A 23,896-nucleotide genomic window follows, 5' to 3' on the forward strand; every position below is an offset into this window, starting at 1 on the left:
AGATATGTATAACATTACTCAGTTTGAGAAATCAAGCAAATCACTAAGGCAGTAGTGTTATCCACATTTCAAGATTGGGACATATTTCACTGTATTATAACATAGAAGGTCTCAGTTTGAACACTGACATTTAGTGCAAGAAGTTTTAGGTCTTACATGTTTTTATTGAACATTTGGAGAGAGAATTGACTGCATAGGAAAGGAAAGAGTTAAACATCTGGTGAGGGGTGGACCTAGCTGTGAGGAAAGTACAGCCTTTTTTGAAGGGGAGGGTTTAATATATATAGGGAAGGTGAGGCATACCTGCCTACTTTTGAAAAAGCATTTCAGGGAGATTGTGAAAGTAACACCTATCGGCGCGGGCGAGTACTACTACATCAGAGAGGCGTGTCATGAAAATGACTTGCATCCAAATGTAAATGAGCCCCAAAGTTAGTAAGATCTATTTGTTGAAGAAAAGACACTGATATTTTGCAGGATTTGTTTGTGTAATGTGTCTTACAAGAGGTTCAATATACTGTAAGTGGCCATAGGGATCCATTGTGCCTTATAACAATGCAGGGAAATGGCACTAAGGATCCCATTTGAATGTATGTATCTCTGATTTATTTTTCCCCCAAGAATGAGGGAGATTGATGGACTTTTCAGGGAGTGAGGGAGATTGCTGCTATTTCAGGGAGTCTCCTGCAGAATGAGGGAGGGTAGGTAACTATGAGGTGAGGCCATTTTAGCTCTCTCTTGTGGTGATTTGCCTTGGTGAGTGCTGCAGTGCAGACATTAATTTGTTCACACATATTTTGTGAAAGCGGTTTTTGTTTGTGCACTTCTGCTGTGTCCCCTCTGCCTGAGCCATCTCCTGCATTTACTCATGCCTGCCCGCCCTCAACGTTCCTCTGGGCCCCCAGCTCGGTACCGCGTTTCTAGCGGTGGAGCTGGGCCAGGGGAAGGGGTGGTTGGCCTGGGGGACTCCACGAGAGCAGGCAGGAACACAACACGGCAGGCCGGGTCGGCCTCGCCGCTGGGGGCCGGGCCGGCGTTGCCGGCTGGGCGCGGGCGGCGGGGGAAACCAGAGGTCCGTTCAGGCCGCCCGGAGGTCGACGGGCATCGGCCCTCGCCTCCTGGAGCGGCGGAGTCAGTGGAGGCGTCGGGTGCTGGGGCTGTGCGCGCGCGACCGCGGTCCTCCCTGTCTCCCCAAAATACTCCCCCGGAGCCAGGATACAGCGGCTTTCGGGGGAGGAGGGGCGACAGGGAATGGGTTGGTGGCCGCAGGGCCGCGGCACGCGCTGCGTGGCAGGGCGGCGGGTCCTCCCCAGGTTCGGGGAATAGCTCCGATTTGCAAGGGGAGGAAGTGTTGTCGGATGGGGAGAGTGAGGGCTCCGACAGGGGTGCCCCCGCTTTCCCGCTGGGGCGTCGGGTGCCCGGGTCACGACCGTCGGGCGGAGGGCGCGGGATTGCGCCCGGGCGCTGGCCGGGGGTCCTTCAGGGTCCGTTGCCGGTTTTCGCGGAGGACGGAACCCTCCTGGGGCGCTGACGTCGGCCCTGGCCACAGTGGTGGAGGCATTGGGGCCGCTAGCCGTGGTGGCCTCCCCGAGGGCGGCGGCAAGTTTCGGCGCGTCTGCGGAGGCAGGCGGGTTCGGCAGGCGGAGGGCCTCAGCGGCGCAGCGGGTGGCACGCGCCTGTCGGGAGCTTGGAGCGGCCGCTGCGGAATTGGAGCTAGGTCCGGGACAGGGTGGGCAGGGGCGCGCGGCCGCAGCGCCCCCCACTCGTAGGGCTCGGCATGCGCCGCAAGTGCGGGCCGGGTCCCCCTCTTCTTTGACTTTTTTAGGGGAGCACGAGGAAGAAGAGATGGCAGAATTCATGGAGGAAGACGTCGAGGTTGACGCGCCAGAGGATTCCATGTCGGAGCGGTCGACGGCATCAGGTGAGGTGGTGCAGTCGGTATCGGGTCCCTCCGCGAGCTCTAGTTCTCGTAGCTCTTCTTCTTCCTCCTCTTCATCTTCTCTGTCGTCGCAGGCGTCCGAAGTAAGTAGCACTACTCGGGCGAAGAAGAGGGCGGCGAAATTTGCCAAGCGGGCAGCGGGGCAGCAGAAGAGGCGGAAGAGGCGCAAGCGGCTTAGCGAGGACCCCGGAGGGCCAAGAAGCGCCGCGATTTGCCCAGGGTCGTTCGCTGTGAATACACCGCCGTTATGCGAGGCCTGCGGGATAGCTGCCGCAAGAAGATTCGCAAGGGGGACTTCGTGGATGTCTTTGTACTGACGAAGGCCGCGAAGAAAGATTATAAGGCGGCGGTTGCAAAGAAGGGCATCGGGGCGGAGGCATTCCGGACCTTCGATAATTGGCTGGCCGGTTTCTGGGTATTTGCGGCATGCTACCTGGAGGACAGACCGGAGGAGCACATGAATGTAATCCGGTACCTGCATCTCGTACACGACATGCAGCGCACGTCCTCGGGCTCTGAGTGGCGTCGGTATGACCAGGAGTTTAGGGAGAAGCAGGACGGGTTGTGAGTCATGGACTTCGGATTCAAGGATGTGGAGGTCTGGCTAAAGGTAACCCAGGGCTCGCAGCAGGCTGAGGAACCCCGGAAGCCGGGGGCGGACGGGCAAGGCGCGGGGTCATCCGCCCTGGGGTCCGGCGCGGACGGTGAATTGCCCAAACCAGGTGGGTCGGCCGTCCGTGCAGGGGGGCGGGCCGCCACAAGAGGAAAGTGTTTCGCGTTTAACAGCGCGACATGTTCCTTCGGCAAGCAGTGTCGTTTTCGACACTCCTGCCTGCAGTGTGGCGGATCCCACCCAGCCTCCTCCTGCTTCAAAGGCGGTCGGCAGGGGGCACGGGGTAAGCAAGCTTTCCCCAGACAAGCCGCGAGCGGGACCGCTCTGCAGGGCTCCAACACCAATTAAATTGGAGACTATGGGCCGGTGGCTGGACTTGTATCCGAATAGGGAGGATGCAAATTTTTTGTTTTCCGGTTTTAGGTTTGGGTTTCGCTTGCCCGTGAGCAAGGTGTCCGTGCGGGCACGAAGGAACCTCCAATCTGCTCAAGCCTTGCCGGGAGTGCTACGGGAGAAAGTGGATAAAGAGGTCAGGTTGGGCAGGATGGAGGGACCGTTTTTAATACCCCCGGTGGATGACTTGGTCATCTCTCTGGTCGGGGTGGTCCCTAAGAAGACTCCGGGCACTTTCCGGCTCATTCAGCATCTTTCTTACCCGGCGGAGGCGTCGGTCAATGACGCAATACCGCCGGCTCATTGCTCGGTGGTGTATCAGTCATTCAACGAAGCATGGATATGGTCCGCAGCTACGGGACTGGGGCCCTCATGGCTAAGATCGATGTTGAGTCAGCTTTTCGGTTATTGCCGTTGCATCCGGACTCATTCCGTTTTATGGGTTTCCGGATTGGGGCGGAATATTTCATCGACAAATGTTTGCCAATGGGATGTTCCGTTTCATGCTCATTTTTCGAGCGTTTTAGCACGTTCCTACATTGGTGTGTGGAGTCTTCGTCAGGGGGTCACGGGGTCGCCCATTACCTCGATGACTTTCTGTGTGCGGGTCCGGCTAATTCTCCACGCTGCGGCGACTTGCTTTTTAGCATCCGAGCTCTGTTTTACCACTTCGGTGTTCCCGTGGCCGTGGATAAGACGGAGGGGATTGAAATTGACACTGTGGCGGGGGAGTGTCGACTGCCTCAGGACAAGGTTTCGAAGCTCCGCGATGCTATTTGCCGGTTCGAGGGGTCGAGCAAAGTCACGCTGCGGCAGGCCCAGTCCTTGCTGGGCATGTTGAACTTCGCTTGTCGGGTAATACCGATGGGCAGGGTTTTCTGCCGGAAGCTAGAAAGGGCGACGGCGGGGTGTGCCAGACCACACCATTTTGTGCGTTTGTCCTCCGAAATGAAAAGGGATTTGGCCATATGGGCCTCGTTCCTGGAGGATTTCAACGGGGTGTGTATATGGCAGGCGCCAGCGGTGGACAGCGAGCGGTTGCAGCTGTTCACCGACACAGCAGGTGCCTCTGGATTCGGTTGCTTTCTGGAGGGATCTTGGTGCGCGGCATCCTGGCCGGCGAAACGGCATAGCGAAGGTCTAACTAAGGACCTGGTGCTTCTGGAGCTTTTTCCCATTATGGGAAAGTCTGGGGCGATCGGCTGGCTAGTTGGAGGTCTGGGGCGATCGGCTGGCTAATCACAGCATTTTGTTTAGATGCGATAATCTGGGCGTGGTGCATGCGATTAATAACCAGAGGGCAAAGTCGTTGGTGGTTCTGCGGGTGCTGGGTCAATTGCTTTTGACATGCTTTCGTAGGAACCTGTGGTTCCGCGCGCAGCATGTGCCCGGTCTGGAGAATGGAATCGCCGACGCTTTGTCGCGAGGGCAGTGGGAAAGGTTTTGGTTGTTGGCACCCGAGGCCGACGAGCAAGGTTTTCATTGTCCCGGTTATGTTTGGCAGGTGATTGGGCCGGACTGGAGGGTCTAGCGTTGCGGTCAGTCGCGCCAGCCACGCTCAAGGCTTACGGACAAGCTTGGAGCGAGTGGGAGGAGTTTGTTCAAGGACGTCAGCAACAAGGTAAGAGCAGGCATCGGCTGATGCTTTCTTTTATTTGGCAGCTGTATGTTTCGGGTAGGTCCCGAGCGGTGGTATCCCGGTACTTGGCTGGGGTCTCGTTTTTCAGAAAACTGCGGGGCGTCCCCGATGTGACAAAAAGCGAGGTTCTGCGGAAGGCGATGAAAGGATGGGCGCGAGTCGTGCCGACGCCACCTGATAGGAGGCGGCCCTTCGATGCGGCTTTGTTGCCGCCCGTAATTGCGGCGGTTGGGCGAGTCGCGTCGTCCAGGTTTGAGACGCTTTTGTTCAGTTTGGCGTTCTCAATGGCTTACCACAGGGCCTTTAGGGTTTCGGAGTTGGTAGCGCCTTCCAAGAGAACGGATTCGCGCATGCTGGTCAGAGACGTGGTGGTGGGTGAGAGGTCCTTGCTATGCAGATTGCGGCGCTCTAAGACGGACCAAGTGGGGAGAGGTCGTTGGGTCATTTTGGATCCTGCGCATGAGGAGAGCGTTTGCCCGGTAGGTCTGGCAGTGCAATATGTGGCGGTGCGACCCGTTAGGAGGGGGTCATGGCTATTGCATTATGACGGGCTGCCGGTGACGAAATACCAATTTCGTTGGATGCTGAGTCGTTGTTTGGTGAGCTTGGGCCTCCCACCCGCTGCGTTCGGTACCCATTCCTTTCGAATAGGCGCTGCGACGTCGGCTGCGGCGGCGGGTTTGTCCAGAACTGAAATTCAGGCGGTGGGGCGATGGAAGTTGTCAAGTTACAGACGATATATTCGCCCCGTTGCATGAGGTCGGATTGCGCGTGGTGTTTTGTTAATTGCATTTTATATCATGTTGTGACAGTTCTGTGAGTTATGGTATTGTGCGTTGGTTTGTTTCCCCCTTTTTTTATCCTACTCAGGGATTAGCTACTCGCCGTTGCTGGCATGAGCCGGCAGCGGGGGTCTGGAGTTATTTTGCGATTTTTTGTCTGACTTGACGGACTGAATTCTAATCTACAATTCGGCTAATCTGTTCTAATCAGAGTCCCTCAGCAGGTCTTTACGCTTTCACCTCCAGCTGAGTTATTACATGTGTTTCCCATTTTATACCACCCCCCCTGTTTTATTTTCATTTGACTTTATTTTGAACTTCCCATTTGTGTGTCTATGTTCGCTTCAAATTGGCTGGAAGCATGGTGCAGATCGGCTAGGCCGTGACTACTGCAATATCGAGAATTCAAGTTTTTCTTTTTGGCAGATCCTTCAGATGAAAGCAATTAATGGAGCTTATTAGTAATCAATTTTACCCCCCTTTTTCCCCTCTTCAGGTTGGTTTGAAGACAATTTGGCTATTTGGGTGGTCGGCCACTCTTATGTATACTGGGCAGCCAAGTTTGTGGCCTCGGAGGGGGCTCAGACGTTGCTTGGAGCGCAGGGTGTTAGATGGCTTGGCTGGCGAGAGATGATGTGGAGCGAGCTGAAGAGTAGGCTAGTTAGTCAGGCCAGCAAGCATGGAGTCCCTAGGGTCTTGGTTGTCCATCTAGGTGGCAACGACATAGGGAAGAGGACATCCTTGGATCTGCGGTGGGCCATGATACAGGATCTGGCAAGTGTGGCCGCAACATGGACCAATTGTGTATTGGTTTTCTCCTTGATGGTGCCAAGGTTGAGTTGGAGGGGTGTGGCGGATGGTCGCCAGATTGATGATGCCCGGAAAAAGGTGAATGGGGCGGTGGCGAAGTGGGTACTGTCCCACGGAGGCAAGGTAGTTCGCCACCCTAGGATTCGGTTCAGAGACAGTCACCTTTTTCGGCCTGATGGGGTACATCTATCCAATGAGGGGATGATGTTTTTTCTGGAGGATCTGGGTTTCGTTTTGCAGGAGTTAGGGTAGGTTATGGTGGCGGTGCGAAGACTTTAGGGATGAGTCTTTCGCTGTTGGCGGAAAAGAACAGCAGTTTGTATTTGTATGGTAAGCTGTAGTGTTTTACAGTTTGGTGTGGTTTAGGTGCACTCGCCTCCATCGACTTATTGGCCGCTTGACCACCCGTCCGGGAAGGCAGCGGCAGGGCACCCAGGAGCGGTGGGTAGTCACTGTGGGGGTTGAGTTGTCACCTATTACCGGTTTTTGATAGTTGTAGTAAAATTAGGATGGTTTCGAATTTTTAGTATTTTACGGTTAATTTAGGTTAGTAGAGCCGTTCTTTTTGCTGCCACCATATGCCGGCTGGATCGGCATCTTAATAAAATTTTCTATTACAGGTTTGCTATTGGTTAGGGTCAAATAAATAGCTAGCAATTTTTCTGCCAAAATTCAAGTCTCTGTGTCTTTATTTCTGGTTTTGAAGGTAATGAATGCTTTACTTTGAAGGAAGGGGGTCCACCAAATATCACTAGGATGTTTATATTCATTAACACTAGAGGGCGACATAGAGCCTTTGGAATATGTGTATACACTAAGGCCCTCATTCCGAGTTGTTCGCTCGCAAGGCGATTTCAGCAGAGTTACACACGCTAAGCCGCCGCCTACTGGGAGTGAATCTAAACTTCTTAAATGTGCGACCGATGTATGCGCAATATTGCGATCACAAACGAGTTAGCAGTTTTAGAGTAACTCCAGACTTACTCTGCCTGTGCGATCAATTCAGTGCTTTTCGGTCCCGGCTGACGTCATAAACACACCCAGCGTTCGCCCAAGCACTCCCACCGTTTCTCCGGACACGCCTGCGTTTTTTCCGGAAACGGTAGCGTTTCCTGCCACACGCCCCTAAAACGCCGTGTTTCCGCCCAGTAACACCCATTTCCTGTCAATCACAATGCGATCGCCGGAGCGATGAAAAAGCCGTGAGTAAAAATACTTTCTTCATAGCAAAGTTACTTGGCGCATGCGCAGTGCGAACATTACGCATGCGCACTAAGAGAATTCTCACTGCGATGCGATGAAAAATACCGAGCGAACAACTCGGAATGAGGGCCTAAGATCGATGATCACTTTGTTGTTTACTATGTTTACACATTTTATAGTAACACGAATATATGGTACACTATGATTGATTTCAGGCTGTGGTATTATATTTTTTTAGTGTGGTTATGTATTTATTTACCGGGCCCAGGGTGCGGCTGCGGCTTCAGCAGCGTCACCATGGTAACCCAGGCAGCCCTCAGTGTAGTGACCCGGCGGACGTCACTTCCGGGTGGGACGTCACAACCGGAACCGGAAGCAGGACACGGACGCAGGGAGCGCACGCTGGGAGGCAGCTGAACAATCTGGAGACCTGTAAGTGTGTCTATTTAAACACTGTTTGTTTCACAGATATTGATGTGTGTGTGTCCTGATGACGGGGGGCAGTACCCCGAAACGTTGAATAAATCACCGCATTTGATTCACCTATTCTGCAGTCCGGGAGTGCCTCTATACTTTGTTGGTTGCATGTTAGGGGTGGAAGGCCCTGAGAGAGCACCCTGGCCAGGTATTTGGAAGCAATCCTAGGAGTGCCGGCTTGTGAAGGTTGATATCTATATATATATTTATATATATATATATTTAACCAAAAATCTTGCTCCGGCACTCGGCACAACCCCTGCTATGGGGCTAGCTTGCTCAGGTGCCCTCCGTCAGGGTCACTGCCCTAGGTAGTATACCACTTGGAAATGAAGAGGCGGCACTCAGAGTCTTGCAAAATAACAACACGCTGTATTGGTGCAGTGATCACTGCACCAATACAGCGTCTTGTTATTTTGCAAGACTCTGAGTGCCGCCTCTTCATTTCCAAGTGGTATATATATATTTATATATATTTATATATATGTCTGAATCAGAAGACCCGGTACTCCTCAGAAATGTTCAAACTAGGTTTGGTGCCCTCTCAAACAGGTAGATACAGCAAGCAAGAGTGCGGCACTCACAACCAATTTTTAAATGAACAGAGCGATACCAGCAAGGTGCTTTTTCAACGTTGCAAACTGTATTCGGTTTTTCTTCAGGAAAATATACAAAGTGCAACAAGTTCTTACCTTATATCCCCTCTAAAACACCACAGCAGCAAAACGAGAATTGATTGCGCACCCGGGCACGGGAATCCCGGCCCGAGACTCTGGCGCATACAGGTGACGTCATTGCGCATACCCGCGACGCACGTCCACAATGTTTATCAGTAACCAGGCAACAGAGCACTGAAACAGAGTAACACAATAAAATGAAGATACACAGTGGCCGATCAGCTAAATTAATTACCAAAGCGTAATGTCAACCTGCTGGCAGTTTCATATATACAATCCTCAATGTAGCTTATTAAAGCAAACCAAAATGATATACTTTAATCATAAAATGAAACAGCCAGCAATCACATAAGAGAGATTTAAGCATGGCAAAAGAGAAAAGGGGAATTTTAGTGCATAACATTATTACATAATAACCATAGGGTAAGTAAACCTTGTATAGTTCAATATATCACAAATAGAATATCTTCATTCAGTAAATAGAAAGCACAAATGAAGAGAATATATCTAAATGCCCATATGTAGAATTGTACCTTTCCCTATGCATTATAAATACATAATTATGGAACCTGGAAAATGACTTTACATCATAATGTCCCCTAGGGTTTAATGACATCCAATTTATGGATCCATTCTGCTTCTCTTCTAAGCAGCTGTAAATTCCGATCACCCCCTCTACGGTTCATCGGGATGTGATCAATCCTCCTGTATCTAAGACTATTAAAGGGATGCCTCGCCTCAATAAAAAGGCGGGCCACAGGCTGATTGCTGCTGCCACTATTCAGGGCTAAACTTATCGAGGAACGATGTGCGGACATTTGTTCCTTAAATTTACGCTGTGTTTTGCCTATGTGAGATAGACCACATGGGCAAATAAGCTAATATACCGTATAACATGAGTACTTTCACATGTTAAATGATGATGCATACGATATTTCGTCCCCAAATGGGGGTGACAGAATGTATCCCCAGTAAGCAAGAAACTACATGTAGTACATGGGCATTTAAAAAAACATCCTTTTCTAGCTGAAGATAAAAAATGTTGTTTCGTTGTAGTATCAGCATTAGAAATTTTAGTTTTTACTAATAAATCTCTAAGATTTTTAGACCGAGCATAACATGGCCTAAGTGCTGTATCAACTAGCCCTATCTCAGGGTCTGAGGTAATGACAGGCCACAGTTTCTTCGAGGTTACATGATTAATCACAGGGGAAGCCGTATTATATTTGTTCGCCAAGTGTATCTTGTTTTTATTCTGCTTAGCTGGTTGTTTCTGTAACAATACATGTCTATTGAGGGCCATCGCCTTTTCTTTTGCTTTAACAAGATCTTTTAAGAAGTACCCTCGTTGGAGAAATTTATTGATCAATGTATCAATCTGTGCTGAAAAATTAGATTGGTGGAGTACCTCTCCAATGCGCGGTGGGAACACCCATATCAAATATGGGTGTTCCCACTCCCAATAAACAACAGAATGTAGAAAAAATAGATAATACACTGTATAGGGCACCAAAAAGACAACGAATAACGCTATTAAATGTACAAATCAGAGAGTAAATAAAGGTGTATACGTCCCTTGGCAATTCTTGGATTAAGGCGTATAGAAAGTTCTCTAAATTTCTCATGCACAGAAGGATTTTCACAGCAAGGCCTCAATCACCGATATCATGTGAAAGAAAGAGATATGGAGCATCTCGTGTAACACAGTTTTATTTCTTCACAGTAAGCTTCATAAAAGTTAATAAAAACAGAATCCAAATAAAATTTTCCATAAAACTACATGAAGCACATGCAGCATGAATGATGATCCCCCAAGCTGTGTGTAAAAGTGAAAAATTACTGGATATTTAGAGGATAAAGATATCCTCAAATAAACAAGGTCTTAACACCAGGTAGCTACCTGGTTCTCAATTGCTTGGATATCTTTTTTATCCCCTTCCTGTTTTATACAGTTCAATTACCTTTCCCCGAAGATCCTTTGACAATTCTTTTGCTTTTCCCATGACTCAGAATCCAGACACGTCAGTGCAGCACTGGATGAAAGATGCAAGGGTCTTTCAGGAGTCCAGAAACTCACTTACCTTTTATACACACACACTGATTACAAGCAAACAGATCACAGATGAGGATGGTTACCTTTAGTAGCCAATCAAACCCGTTTGTGTCAACTTGTGTGCATGCTATCAGGCCAAAATCTCCAGGGTATGTAAACTTTGATCAGGGTCATTTGGGTAGTTTCTGTTGTCATTATGATTTAAAAAGAGTAAACACAGTTGTGTGGCTTCACCCAACCACTAACCATGAGTGAAAGAAAAGTCTGTGAGTTACCATTCATATTCTCTGACAAATGGCCAGAAAATCACAAATTCTGCTAGGGTATGTAAACTTATGAGCACAACACTCCCTAATACTTGTATTAAGAAAAAAGGAGGAAATGAAAGTGTAATCACTGCGCTAGTATGATCTAATAAATTATGTTTATATATTTATCTCCCATATATTCTCCCAGTTCTGTCATTCTGTGACTGTGTGGCTAACGCTGGGGGGAGTCACAGCAATGGGCGGAGACAGCATCTGCAGGGAGATACACCAGTACCAGCAGCAAACACAGTCGCAGAGTGACATATGGCTGACGGATCACACCCACTCCCCAGGCCAAGGGACGCAAGCTCATCTACCCCCGAGGACGGAACTCTCACCAGTGCGCAACCTCTTCTGCTGCCCTCTCTGCATCTCCGATTGCCCGACGCTTCCCTTCGCTAACAGCCCACATAGTTTCCGCAACTTCCGATCTGCCTCCTCACCGCAGCGGCCACTTTCATCTCTGCGGCGCATGCACATATCATCCAAGATGACGTCATGCGCACATAGTTCTGTGAGACACCAGAGGGAGGGAGGTTGGCTGAGATGCGCATGCTCCAGCGACACAGCATAGCTCACAGTGATCGTGGCTGAGAGGAGCCGCAACAGGAGATTGGACCTGCGCCGGTCGGTAGGAGAATAAGTATTTCACCAGCATAAAAAGGTTAGTGCATCCCACCCTACAGACTCCAGACTCATCAAGTCACAGAGTCTAAAACAACTGACTCACTTATTAACCATTACGCACACTATTTGACTGTCCACACCCTGCTGCACCTATTGCCCATCTACAGCACCTCACACACCCCTCCGCCACCCTCAACACTGACCCACACATCACTCACCTACCTGAGCCACCCCCCCACACACCACTACCCCACCCACAGCGCCTACACCTCACACCGTGGCAACACCCTCACACCTGACCCTCCACCAAACACACCACCCCCACACCCTCTTCACCCCCATCCGCAGCACCACTCCTGCCACCCCAACAACAACACAATCATGCTACCTACCAAAACCCCAGCCCACCCAAATCCCCTGCCCCATCCCCAACAAACACCCACCCACCCCCAATGCCTCCTGACCCCCTACCCCAGCTGCAACACCAACTCAATCAACCCAACAAAATCCACACCTCCTTCGGGTCCCTTACCCCACCCGCTATATCACACCCCCACCCATTCAACACACGCTGCACCACACTTGTCCCTCCACCAACCAAGGTAACACCATACCTCCCGCGGAAACCCCACTACTCCCTGCACCTACGCCTACCACCCACATCCACCCACCCCACTCCCCCGCCCCTACCTTGGACACATCACCTACCAATACTCTACCCATCTACCCAACCACTCCAAGTGGCCCTCCCCCACTCATGCCACCACCCTCCCCCATCACCGCCTCTGCAAATTTCACAAATACCACACCACACAACCCCTCCCACATCCCCCACCCCTCAGGCCGCAGCATATAGAAACACCCTACCCCATCCATGGCATAACCCGCACCACACCATATCACATCAGGAACCCTCACTCCACCAACCACAGTACGTACCCCGCCCTCCCAATACCCACCCCACCATCCCAAAACTTAGAATGTACAAACTCCATTACTAAACCACACCCACCTGCACCTCCACCACCAGCAGCACCTCTACATGGGTGGTATTCATGTGACCGCCTCCGGCTCACTTTCCCGATGGTCAGTATGCCGACCAACAGGGACTATTTCCACTCGTGGGTGTCCACGACAACCATAGAGTGGGAATAGAACCCGTGGCAACCGCAGGTCGCCACCGAGCCCGCAGCGTGGTGAGCGCAGCGAGCCCGCAAGGGGCTTGCTGCACTCGCCCCTCCCCGCCGGGATCCCGGCGTCGGTATGCTGCCGGGATCCTGACGTCGGTAAGGTGACCGGTGCTTAGGAGACCGCCGGTCAGCCATACCACACCCCTCTACACCACCTCCACCATCAGCTGAACACCCTCTAAACCCACCCCTCCACCACCCACACCTACCTCACACACACCACCTCCGACCCCGCTCCCGCATCCCACACACAGCCAACCCTCCTTCTCCCACATCATGTACATATCCCATTTGCAAAACCACCTTGAAAAATCCATCACTCATCAACAGCCTCCCTTTGCACTCAGCCACCCACCACATGCACTACCCTACACACCATCCCTACCCACTAACACCAACTACTTAAATCAGAGGTAAACTGCGGACCCAAAATACACCTCCACCTCACTGCACCCTGCCCCTTTCAAAAACCGCACACACACACTAAAATCCCAAGAATAAACAATGTACAAAATCCTCCACCAACCAAGGGAACATCATACCTCACACACCACCCACCCCCCCAAAAAAAACAACACACCACTCCCTGCACCTAGGCTAACCTCCCATATTCCCCTACCCCACTCCACCACCCCTACCTTGCACACATCACCAATACTCTCCACCATCCACACAAGCACTCCACGTGGCCCTCCCCGACCCATGGCACCTCCGGTCACCCTCCCCTATACTCCTGGTCACCACACCTGCAAATCCCACAAACACAACACCTCCAGGACCCTCCCACATAACCACCCCTCAGCCCCCAGTATATACCGACACACTCCCCCCATCCACAGTCTAAAACGCAACAGACCATACACCAATGCTCTCACGGCACAATTCCCCTTCCCTCGCCACGCACCCCGCGTACCCCCCACTCCACCAACCACATTACCTCCAGAAACTTCCACATCCCCCCAAAAAACTACAATGAATAAACTATACGTAGACAACATGCACCTGCACCTCCCCCACCAGCAGCACCTTAGCACAACCTCCAACCCGCAGTGCCTCAGAAGGACCCTTCACAACCCAAGGGAACACCATACCCCCCCAGAAAGCCCACCACTCCCTGCACCTACGCCAACCTCTCACTTCCACCCACCCCTACCTTGCACACATCACCTACCAATACCCACCCCCATCCACTCAAAAACTCCATGTGGCCCTCCCACACTCATGGCACCTCCGGCCACCCTCCCCCATCCCTCTGTTCACCGCACCTGCAAATTCCCCAAACACCACACCACCCAATCACTCCCACATCCCCCACCACTCTGGCCACATCATATATAAATCCCCTCCCCCATCCGTGGTCTAACCCGCAACACAACATCCACCACCCCTATCACATCAGGAACCCCCTTCCCCCTCCGCGGACCGCTCAGACAACGCGTCGCATTACAGGGAAGTAGACGCACTAAATAAACTACAGCTCTCAGCAGCCCTTAGCGCAGGAGCATTCCGGCGCTAAGGGCTGCTGGAAGCTGTAATTTATTGAGAGCATCTTCTTCCCTATGATGCGACGCGTTGGCACACTGGCGTTAACAATAGTGACTGGCTGTTTGGCTGCTGTGCGAGTCTCCAGAATAACCACTGCCAAAGGGAGGACAGCAGCTTAGCTACTTCCAGGAGGAGAAGCAGTACCCACCCCTCCCCCACTCGCAGTACCTCCGGGCCCCATCCGCAGCACCCCCACACCCTCCCTCCAACACCTGTGGTGGCTCTGGACCCACTCCCTCACCTGCAGCACCCCCACACCCACCCCTCCCCCACCCGTGGTACCACTGAACCCGCCCCTCCCCCACCCGCTGCACCCCCGCACCTGCTCCTCCCCCACTCGCGGTGGTTCCGGACCCCCACCCACGCCTCCCCCACCACCACCATACCAGCCCCTCCCCCACCCCATGGCACCCCTGCAAATGCCCCTCCCCCACCCCCGGACCCCTCCCTCATCCGCATCTCCCCCACACCCACCACTCCCCCAACCACAGCACCTACTAGGTCATTCATCAGCACTGCCTGTGCTGTTCACACCATTGCAAGGAGCTATGACCCCTTAACCATTGAACGCCATTTGTTTGTGCAATATTTAACCACTCACACAATTATAATTGGAGGTCATACTCCATATAATAAAATATTGCATGTCCCAAGGGTAGCCCCTTACGACGGTGTGAAGAGCGCCCGTAGGGCGCGATGAATCACCTAGTGTGTATATATATATATATATATATATATAGATATATATATATATATATATAGATATATCTTTAGTAACTCTTCAATTACATTATAATAAGAAATCCAGGTGTTTGGAGTTTTTATGTGCTTTCTACCTACGAAGACTCAGGATACCTGCACTTTCCTCAGAACAATTTATTAAGACAATACAAACAAGGAAATGAAAATAAACATAGAAAAAGAGATACAGTATAAGAATTTTAAATAGATTTTGTGCCTGTTTATAATTATTCTGCTTTGTCCTATTTAAATGATCCTGCAGTAATGAAACAGTCAATATTATAAGAAATGCAGATTGCAACTAGGTTGGTGAAGTCCTGTATATAGCTAATTAATAGAGAGATAGGCCCTCATTCCGAGTTGTTCGCTCGGTGTTTTTCATTGCATCGCAGTGAAATTCCGCTTAGTGCGCATGCGCAATGTTCGCACTGCGACTGCGCCAAGTAATTTAGCTATGAAGATAGTATTTTTACTCACGGCTTTTTCATCGCTCCGGCGATCGCATTGTGATTGACAGGAAATGGGTGTTACTGGGCGGAAACACGGCGTTTTAGGGGCGTGTGACTGAAAACGCTACCGTTTCCGGAAAAAACGCAGGAGTGGCCGGAGAAACGGTGGGAGTGTCTGGGCGAACGCTGGGTGTGTTTGTGACGTCAACCAGGAACGACAAGCACTGAACTGATCGCACAGGCAGAGTAAGTCTGAAGCTACTCTAAAACTGCTACGAGGTTTGTGATCGCAATATTGCGAATACATCGGTCGCACTTTTAAGAAGCTAAGATACACTCCCAGTAGGCGTAGGCTTAGCGTGTGTAACTCTGCTACATTCGCATTGCGAGCGATCAACTCGGAATGAGGGCCATAGTTTTTATGAATCCAGGAAGCCGGCATCCCGGCTCTCTAGTAACTTTTGTAAATGAACCCACTTTGGTATTGTATACCCACAGCCGAGCTGATGGATAACGGGGACGTCCTATGCAATTGCAACCAGCTCCTTTTGGATGTAAAAGAGAGCAGCTGTTAGGCACAGCCAGATGCTGGGTACTGCCTCCTGGTTGACTCACATGTGCAACACCCGGTAGAGCTGGAAACCACTGGATCCCAAAGCGTGTGGGTTATTAAATAAATGGCGATGGACCGGACTGGTCAGATCTCGTATACTGACGATAATAATAATTCATCCTATGTGTTGGCTGGAGACTGGAAAGCTGTTACAGCATCTGGGCAGCAGAAGAGTGCAATCTGCGGTTAGAGCTTTAAAATAGTGCCAAAGGTATGGATGGCAATCTGTGATGTGCAGATCAGTCGGGGATAGCAGTTAAACCATCATCACGTTTCCCATAGAATACTGGGACTTTCTCAAGACTGAGGTGCCTCTCACCTCTCCACCATTTTATAGCACCTTTATTGCCCATTCTGGGCTGGGTCTTGTAGTTAAGATAGTTTCAGGCACAAATCTCTGGTATAACAGGCAACTTGTAAAAAGTTTATTTCCTAAACTTTCTAATCAAAAGTAAAATAGCAAAATATAGAGATACGTTAAGAATTATAAAATAATAATACAATGGGGGTCATTTCGAGTTGATCGGTAGCTAAAAATGTTCGCTGTGCAGCGATGATGCAAAAAAATGGCACTTCTGTGCATACGTATGTGGTGCAATGTGCACATGCGACGTACTTTCACAACGGCTGATGTAGTTTTACACAGGGTCTAGCAAAGCTTTTCAGTCGTACTGCTGACCGCAGAGTGATTGACAGGAAGTGGGCGTTTCTGGGTGTCAACTGACCATTTTCCGGGAGTGTGTGAAAAAACGCAGGTCCGAACGCAGGGCGTGTTCGTGACGTCAAAACAGAAATTGAGCAGTCTGAAGTGATCGCAAGCGCTGAGTAGGTCTGAAGCTACTCTAAAACTGCACAATTTTTTTTTTAAGCCGCTGTGCAATCCTTTCGTTCGCACTTCTGCTAAGCTAAAATACACTTCCAGTGGGAGGCGGCAAAGCATTTGCACGGCTGATAAAAACAGGTAGCGAGCGATCAACTCACAATGACCCCCCATATTTGTAGCTTTACTGTGGACAGCCCAGGATCCTAAAGATCATAAAGGATATATTTACTATCAATCCATGGACCAATACATTTTCTAAAAAGACGTAACAGTACAAAATTACAATGGGCTAGACATTCCTATTTAAATAATATAACTTGAAATACATGCACAATAAATGCGAGTAAAGGACCAATAAAAAACACTGATCCCACTTTTAATATATAGAGAAAGTGGTATACAGTATGTCAGGTCTCCTATCCAGAGAGTGACCCTGCCTGACACTGCTTAGCTTTCTAGATGTGCAGAGTTCTTGCTGGTTTTTTCATTCTTTTTGGGCCAAAATCCTTAAGGGTATATACATAATAAAGACAAATAGAAACACAAATATATATGAGAGCTCATAAAAACAAAGGTTAGTAAACCAGAGCTAATAAAAACACTAATAGAAGACACTGCACCCACTTTTAATATGTATATATAGAGAGAGAGAGAGAGATACAGTACATCAAGTCTCCCATCCAGAAAGTGACCCTGACCAACACCATACCTCCCAACTTTTGTCCTCTGTGAAGAGGGACATATGCGCGGCGAATCCGCACGTGCTCCCGAAAAAGGGGCGTGGCCTACATAAAGGGGCGTGGCTTCGCAGAGGACCACGCGATCGCGAGCCACGCCCCCGTTTTCGTCACTGAAGGGGCATGCCCAGCGCTCTGTGAGCTGCTGGCATGCCCCCTCTCCCTCTGTCTCCAATGAATAGACGCTGTGTGCATGCGCACAGCGTCTATTCCCCGCTGCTCTGCTAAGCAGGACAGCAAGAGACAGAGACTCCCAACTGCCCCCCCCCCCCCCCCCCCACCGCGGGACACTGCGGCCCGTGGGTGGGACAGCGGGACAGTCCCCAAAAAACGGGACTGTCCCGCGAAAATCGGGACACTTGGGAGGTATGCCAACACTGCTTGGCTTTCTATACCCAGCAAAGCATTGCCTTTCTTGCAGGTATGCTTAATCCCATATATTGTCTTTCAATCTTTTGAGACATAAAGTGGAGCTAGTCGCTAAACCTATATTTCTTGGATATTTGGATCCTGATTGTCAGTGGTTCATACTTATATAGTAATAATGCTAGGATTGGGATTAGTGCACATCTCTATGCACACACTGGGGGTAATTCCAAATTGATCGCAGCAGGAATTCTGTTAGCAATTGCGCAAAACCATGTGCACTGCAGGGGAGGCAGATATAACATGTGCAGGGAGAGTTAGAATTGGGTGTGGTGTGTTCAATCTGCAATCTAATTTGCAGTGTAAAAATAAAGCAGCCAGTATTTACCCTGCACAGAAATAAAATAACTCACCCAAATCTAACTCCCTCTCAAATGTTATATCTGCCTCACCTGCAGTGCACATGGGCCCTCATTCCGAGTTGATCGGTCGCAAGGCGATTTTAGCAGAGTTACACACGCTAAGCCGCCGCCTACTGGGAGTGAATCTTAGCTTCTTTAAATTGCGAACGATGTATTCGCAATATTGCGATTATAAACTACTTAGCAGTTTCAGAGTAGCTCCACACTTACTCGGCATCTGCGATCAGTTCAGTGCTTGTTGTTCCTGGTTTGACGTCACAAACACACCCAGCGTTCGCTCAGACACTCCCCCGTTTCTCCGGCCACTCCTGCGTTTTTTCCGGAAACGGTAGCGTTTTTATCCACACGCCCCTAAAACGCTGTGTTTCCGCCCAGTAACACCCATTTCCTGTCAATCACACTACGATCGCCGGAGCGATGAAAAAGCCGTGAGTAAAAATACTATCTTCATTGTAAAATTACTTGGCGCAGTCGCAGTGCGAATATTGCGCATGCGTACTAAGCGGATTTTCACTGCGATGCGATGAAAAATACAGAGCGAACGACTCGGAATGAGGGCCCTGGTTTTGCCCAACTGCTAAAAAATTTCCTGCTGCGACCAACTTGGAATTACCCCCAATATACATCACTTTGTGAATAATATCTCCTGTGATGTGTGTAGAAAAATGTGCATGAAATCACATGCAAAAGTAACAAAATAACCCCAATTCATAATGATGTACTTTAGAAGTTGGTGGTATTTCGTATACCTTCAAAAAGAGGGTGGAGGTGTGCTCCCTGTAGGGAGAGGGCGACAGGCGTCCCTCCTATCCCCAGAGAGAGCTTAACTGTCCATCTGGTATACCAATTAATCCAAAAAAGTATAGTCTAATGCTTCATTTAGCCTGTTTGGTTGAAGAGTATCTAATTTAAATATCCAGGATGATTCCCTTTGACACAATTGGCGGAGCCTGTTTCCCCTCTTTTGGTATCTGTGAATTGTTCTACTGTGGTTATTGTAAGTCCTTTGGGATCACTATTATAGTGTCTAGTGAAGTGTTGGGAAACACTATGTGTGGATTTTTTATTTATAAAGTTTCGTCTATGTTCTCGAAATCAGCATTTGACAATTCTTGTTGTTCTTCCAACGTACTGCAAGACAAGGGACACTGTAGTACATATATACAATATTTTAATTTAACAGTTGGTGAATTGTTTGAGTTCAAACACTTCTCCATTGACATGTGAAGTTATGGTTTTGGTCTTATTTCTGCTGCGGGGTACACTGGGCTCCACAAGGATAGACATAGGGGTGTAGAGTAGGATCTTGATTCGAAGCACGAACAGGCTCAAAAGCTTTGACCTTCTTCCCAAGATGCATAGCGCCGTCTCCTATATCACCCCGCCTCCGTGCACAGGAGCTCAGTTTGTAGTTGGTGCTTGCAGGAAGAGCTGCTCACAGCAGCTCTATAAAAGCTTTTTCTGAGGAAAAAAGAAGACTACAAGGGCTGCAGCAGAGGTACAGATTGTGCTAGATGTCAGTAGACATTGCCTGCTGCAGCTCCATAACTCCCCCAGCGGCGCTGTACACTCCCGTGCCCTGGTTGCCGGGCACCTACAGCAGGAGGCTCCGGTTTTCTTCCAAATTAGTCACACACGGCTGGTGCTCTCCGTGATCGCGTGGCCGCACTTCGGAAGGAGGTAAGTGGGTCCCGCTCACAGGACCCGCACTTTATCGTGATCCGGCGTGGCCGGTGGGAGGCGAGCCGCAAGCGCTGGCGGTGGACACTGTGGCAGTTCAGGCGATCCCACTATATCACCAGGGCATGGGTGCAGGTCAGGTTTTCTCTCTAAACCTTTTTTACAAGTAGCCCACAGTACCAAGTTGTTTTCCAGCAGAGAGGATAAGGCTTAGACTTGGAGCCCCTCCCCCAGCCCCAGGGTGCCATTTCCAGAAAATGTTCCTGCCCTGGAGCTGCATATCTGTCTATCCCTCACTCCCTGGCAGTATCTGCGGCGCAATTATCCCTCAGCTCACTGTTCCTGGGATTGCTTGGGCAAATCCTCCTATGTAAAGCCGCCTGGTTATCAGGGCTGTGACTTTACAAGACACTTAAGTATTCTACCTGCCTTTTTTAGTCAGTGTTAGTAAGAAAGAGTGCACTTAGTCAGGGTTTCCTAGTACAATTACCCTGTGATATACATCCAGTTCTTACTGTGTACTGTTATATCTATTGTTATTTAGCTGTGTAAGCTAGTCCAGTGCAGTATTATTGTTAGTAATAACCTCTGCATTGTACAGACTGTGATTTGTGTGTGCATTTGATAGCTAAGTGGTGTCCATTTCGTGTCTTTCACTCAACCTGCTATCCCTATATTCTATAACCTGAAGGGGCTTGGTGTGTCAAGTTTTATCTAATATAGGATTTTCACAAAGATATACTGTATTACGTATTTTTCTCTGTGATTTAGCCACCATATCTCTCCTGTATCTCTGCTAGTGCTGACTACACAGTGCAGGGGTTTGGGCTAGAGGTGTTGCTGACAAATTGTACTGTGCTACCTGATACAGCAAGTTATATCATGTCTGTTTCTGAGGGTAACGGTTCTGGGGCTGAACACACTGCCGGTGTTGCTGAAGCCGCTGATGCCTATGAGGAGAATATAGCAGCTTTTGGCTTTGGTTCTGGGGGCTCCTTGCCCCCCAGTGGGAAGGTGGCAACGGGGGCAAATAATGACCCGCCGTGGGCCGCTTTTTCCACGCTTCTGCATACGCTAGTTCATAAACTAACACCCCCTATGGGACCCCCAATGCCGGTGCAACCGTTTGTGGTCCCTGCAGCTAACCCGCTGTGGGCGGACGATTTATCTGCTCAAATAAAGAAGTTGAACCAGTCCCTGACTACTACAAAGTCTGACTGTCGCTCGCCTAAGTCCAAGAGGTCCTCTAAGCGAGCACTTGTCTCCTCACAATCCACTGCTGTCACTGACACCTCGTCAGATGAAGACGGCACTTACACTGACCCCACAGGTTCTGACTCAGACACGGCTGATGGGGAGGGTGGTTCACATGTGGATGTTCCTGATCTTTTGGAGGCTATTACGTTAATTTTACAGATTACGGATGATCCCGAGCCATCCGTCCCTCCTAAGAAACCAGATAGGTTCAAGAGTCAGAAGGTGATTAAACAAGTTTTACCGCACTCTGACCACCTAGTGGATATACGTCAGGAAACCCTGGGAAAACCCGGGTACGAAGTTTGTGCCTCAAAAGAAGATGCTGGCTCGCTATCCCCTCACACCGGAGCTGTCTAAGAATTGGGAAACGCCTCCTCCAGTGGACTCACATGTGGCTAGGATGGTGGTTTCCTCAGCTCTACCTGTCACTACCGTCATGTGTCTAAAGAAGCCTATGGATAAACATGTGGAGGGTTGGCTGAAAGCGATTTACACCCTCATGGGTGGTTCACAAAGGCCCACTATTGCAGCTACTTGGGCTGCAGAGGCCATTGAAGCATGGGCCTTGGAGTTAGATGCTGAAATCTCTTCTGACCATGCTAGACAATGCTTGTCTTATATTGTCACAGCGTCTCGTTATATTAAAGAGGCGGCTTCTGATGCCGGTATCCTGGCAGTCAAGGCCTCTACTACGTCAGCAAGAAAAAAAGGCAAGTGGTTTCCCCCTGCACCCTGAATGAACCAGATATAAATCCCACATGATAATAGAATTCAGAGATCTTCGTTACACATATTTGCACAAATGTGTGAATAAGCCCCAAAGCTGCATCAAGGCGTCTCTGTATATTTGGGGTCCCTAGCGCTATATCTAGGTGCAGGGTATGGCACCCCAAAACACCAGCATAAGCCAGAAAGCCCAGCGTAGCATACCAGTGAAAAAACTATAGTGTTAATAAATTAGTATTTAGGAAGCCGAAGCTATAGAGAAAGTGATACAAAAATGAAATGCAATTAAAATAGAGAAATAGTGTTAAGAAATTAATAAGTGAAAAGTGTTAATAGAATGTAAAGGTATGCCACACTAAAGCCATCCAGCTCAGCCAGTCCAGAGGCACCACACCTCACACCTCCATTACCCCAATCTGGGTTTAAGATTAACCAGCAAGGAACCACATGATAATGGCTCCTTACTACAATATGTCTAAGCTAAGAGCTACCTACCATTGGAGCAACCCCATAATGCTCCATGTGGCATGTCAGGGCCTGCACCTCCTCCTAATGCAGGAACCTCTCTGCCTCTCACAACAAACATATATATTGGTAGATGCTCAATTAGCATAGTGATATCATTCAGGTGCTCGAAAGGGAGGGGTATTTCTGAGCAAGAAAAAAAAAAGATTTTACTTACCGGTATATCTATTTCTTGTAGTCCGTAGTGGATGCTGGGGATTCCGTAAGGACCATGGGGAATAGCGGCTCCGCAGGAGACTGGGCACATCTAAGAAAGATTTAGGACTACCTGGTGTGCACTGGCTCCTCCCTCTATGCCCCTCCTCCAGACCTCAGTTAGGAAACTGTGCCCGGAAGAGCTGACACAATAAGGAAAGGATTTGCAATCCCGGGTAAGACTCATACCAGCCACACCAATCACACCGTACAACTCGTGATACTATACCCAGTTAACAGTATGAATAACAACTGAGCCTCTCAACAGATGGCTCTCAACAATAACCCTTTAGTTAAACAATAACTATATACAAGTATTGCAAACAATCCGCACTTGGGATGGGCGCCCAGCATCCACTACGGACTACGAGAAATAGATTTACCGGTGAGTAAAATCTTATTTTCTCTAACATCCTAAGTGGATGCTGGGGACTCCGTAAGGACCATGGGGATTATACCAAAGCTCCCAAACGGGCGGGAGAGTGCGGATGACTCTGCAGCACCGAATGAGCGAACTCTAGGTCCTCCTCAGCCAGGGTATCAAACTTGTAGAATTTTGCAAATGTGTTTGACCCCGACCAAGTAGCTGCTCGGCAAAGTTGTAAAGCCGAGACCCATCGGGTAGCCGCCCAAGAAGAGCCCACCTTCCTCGTGGAATGGGCTTTTACTGATATAGGATGCGGCAGTCCAGCCGCAGAGTGTGCAAGCTGAATCGGGCTACAGATCCAGCGAGCAATAGTCTGCTTTGAAGCAGGAGCACCCAGCTTGTTTGGTGCATACAGGATAAATAACGATTCAGTTTTTCTGACACTAGCTGTCCTGGAAACATACATTTTTAGGGCCCTGACTACGTCCAGCAACTTGGAATCCTCCAAGTCCTTAGTAGCCGCAGGCACCACAATAGGTTGGTTCAAATGAAAAGCTGATACCACCTTAGGAAGGAATTGGGAACGAGTCCTCAATTCCGCCCTATCCATATGGAAAATCAGATAAGGGCTTTTACATGACAAAGCCGCCAATTCTGACACACGCCTGGCCGAAGCCAAGGCCAACAGCATGACTACTTTCCACGTGAGATATTTTAGCTCCACTGTTTTAAGTGGCTC

Source organism: Pseudophryne corroboree, chromosome 3, assembly GCF_028390025.1.
Source record: "Pseudophryne corroboree isolate aPseCor3 chromosome 3, aPseCor3.hap2, whole genome shotgun sequence".
Classification (NCBI taxonomy): domain Eukaryota; kingdom Metazoa; phylum Chordata; class Amphibia; order Anura; family Myobatrachidae; genus Pseudophryne; species Pseudophryne corroboree.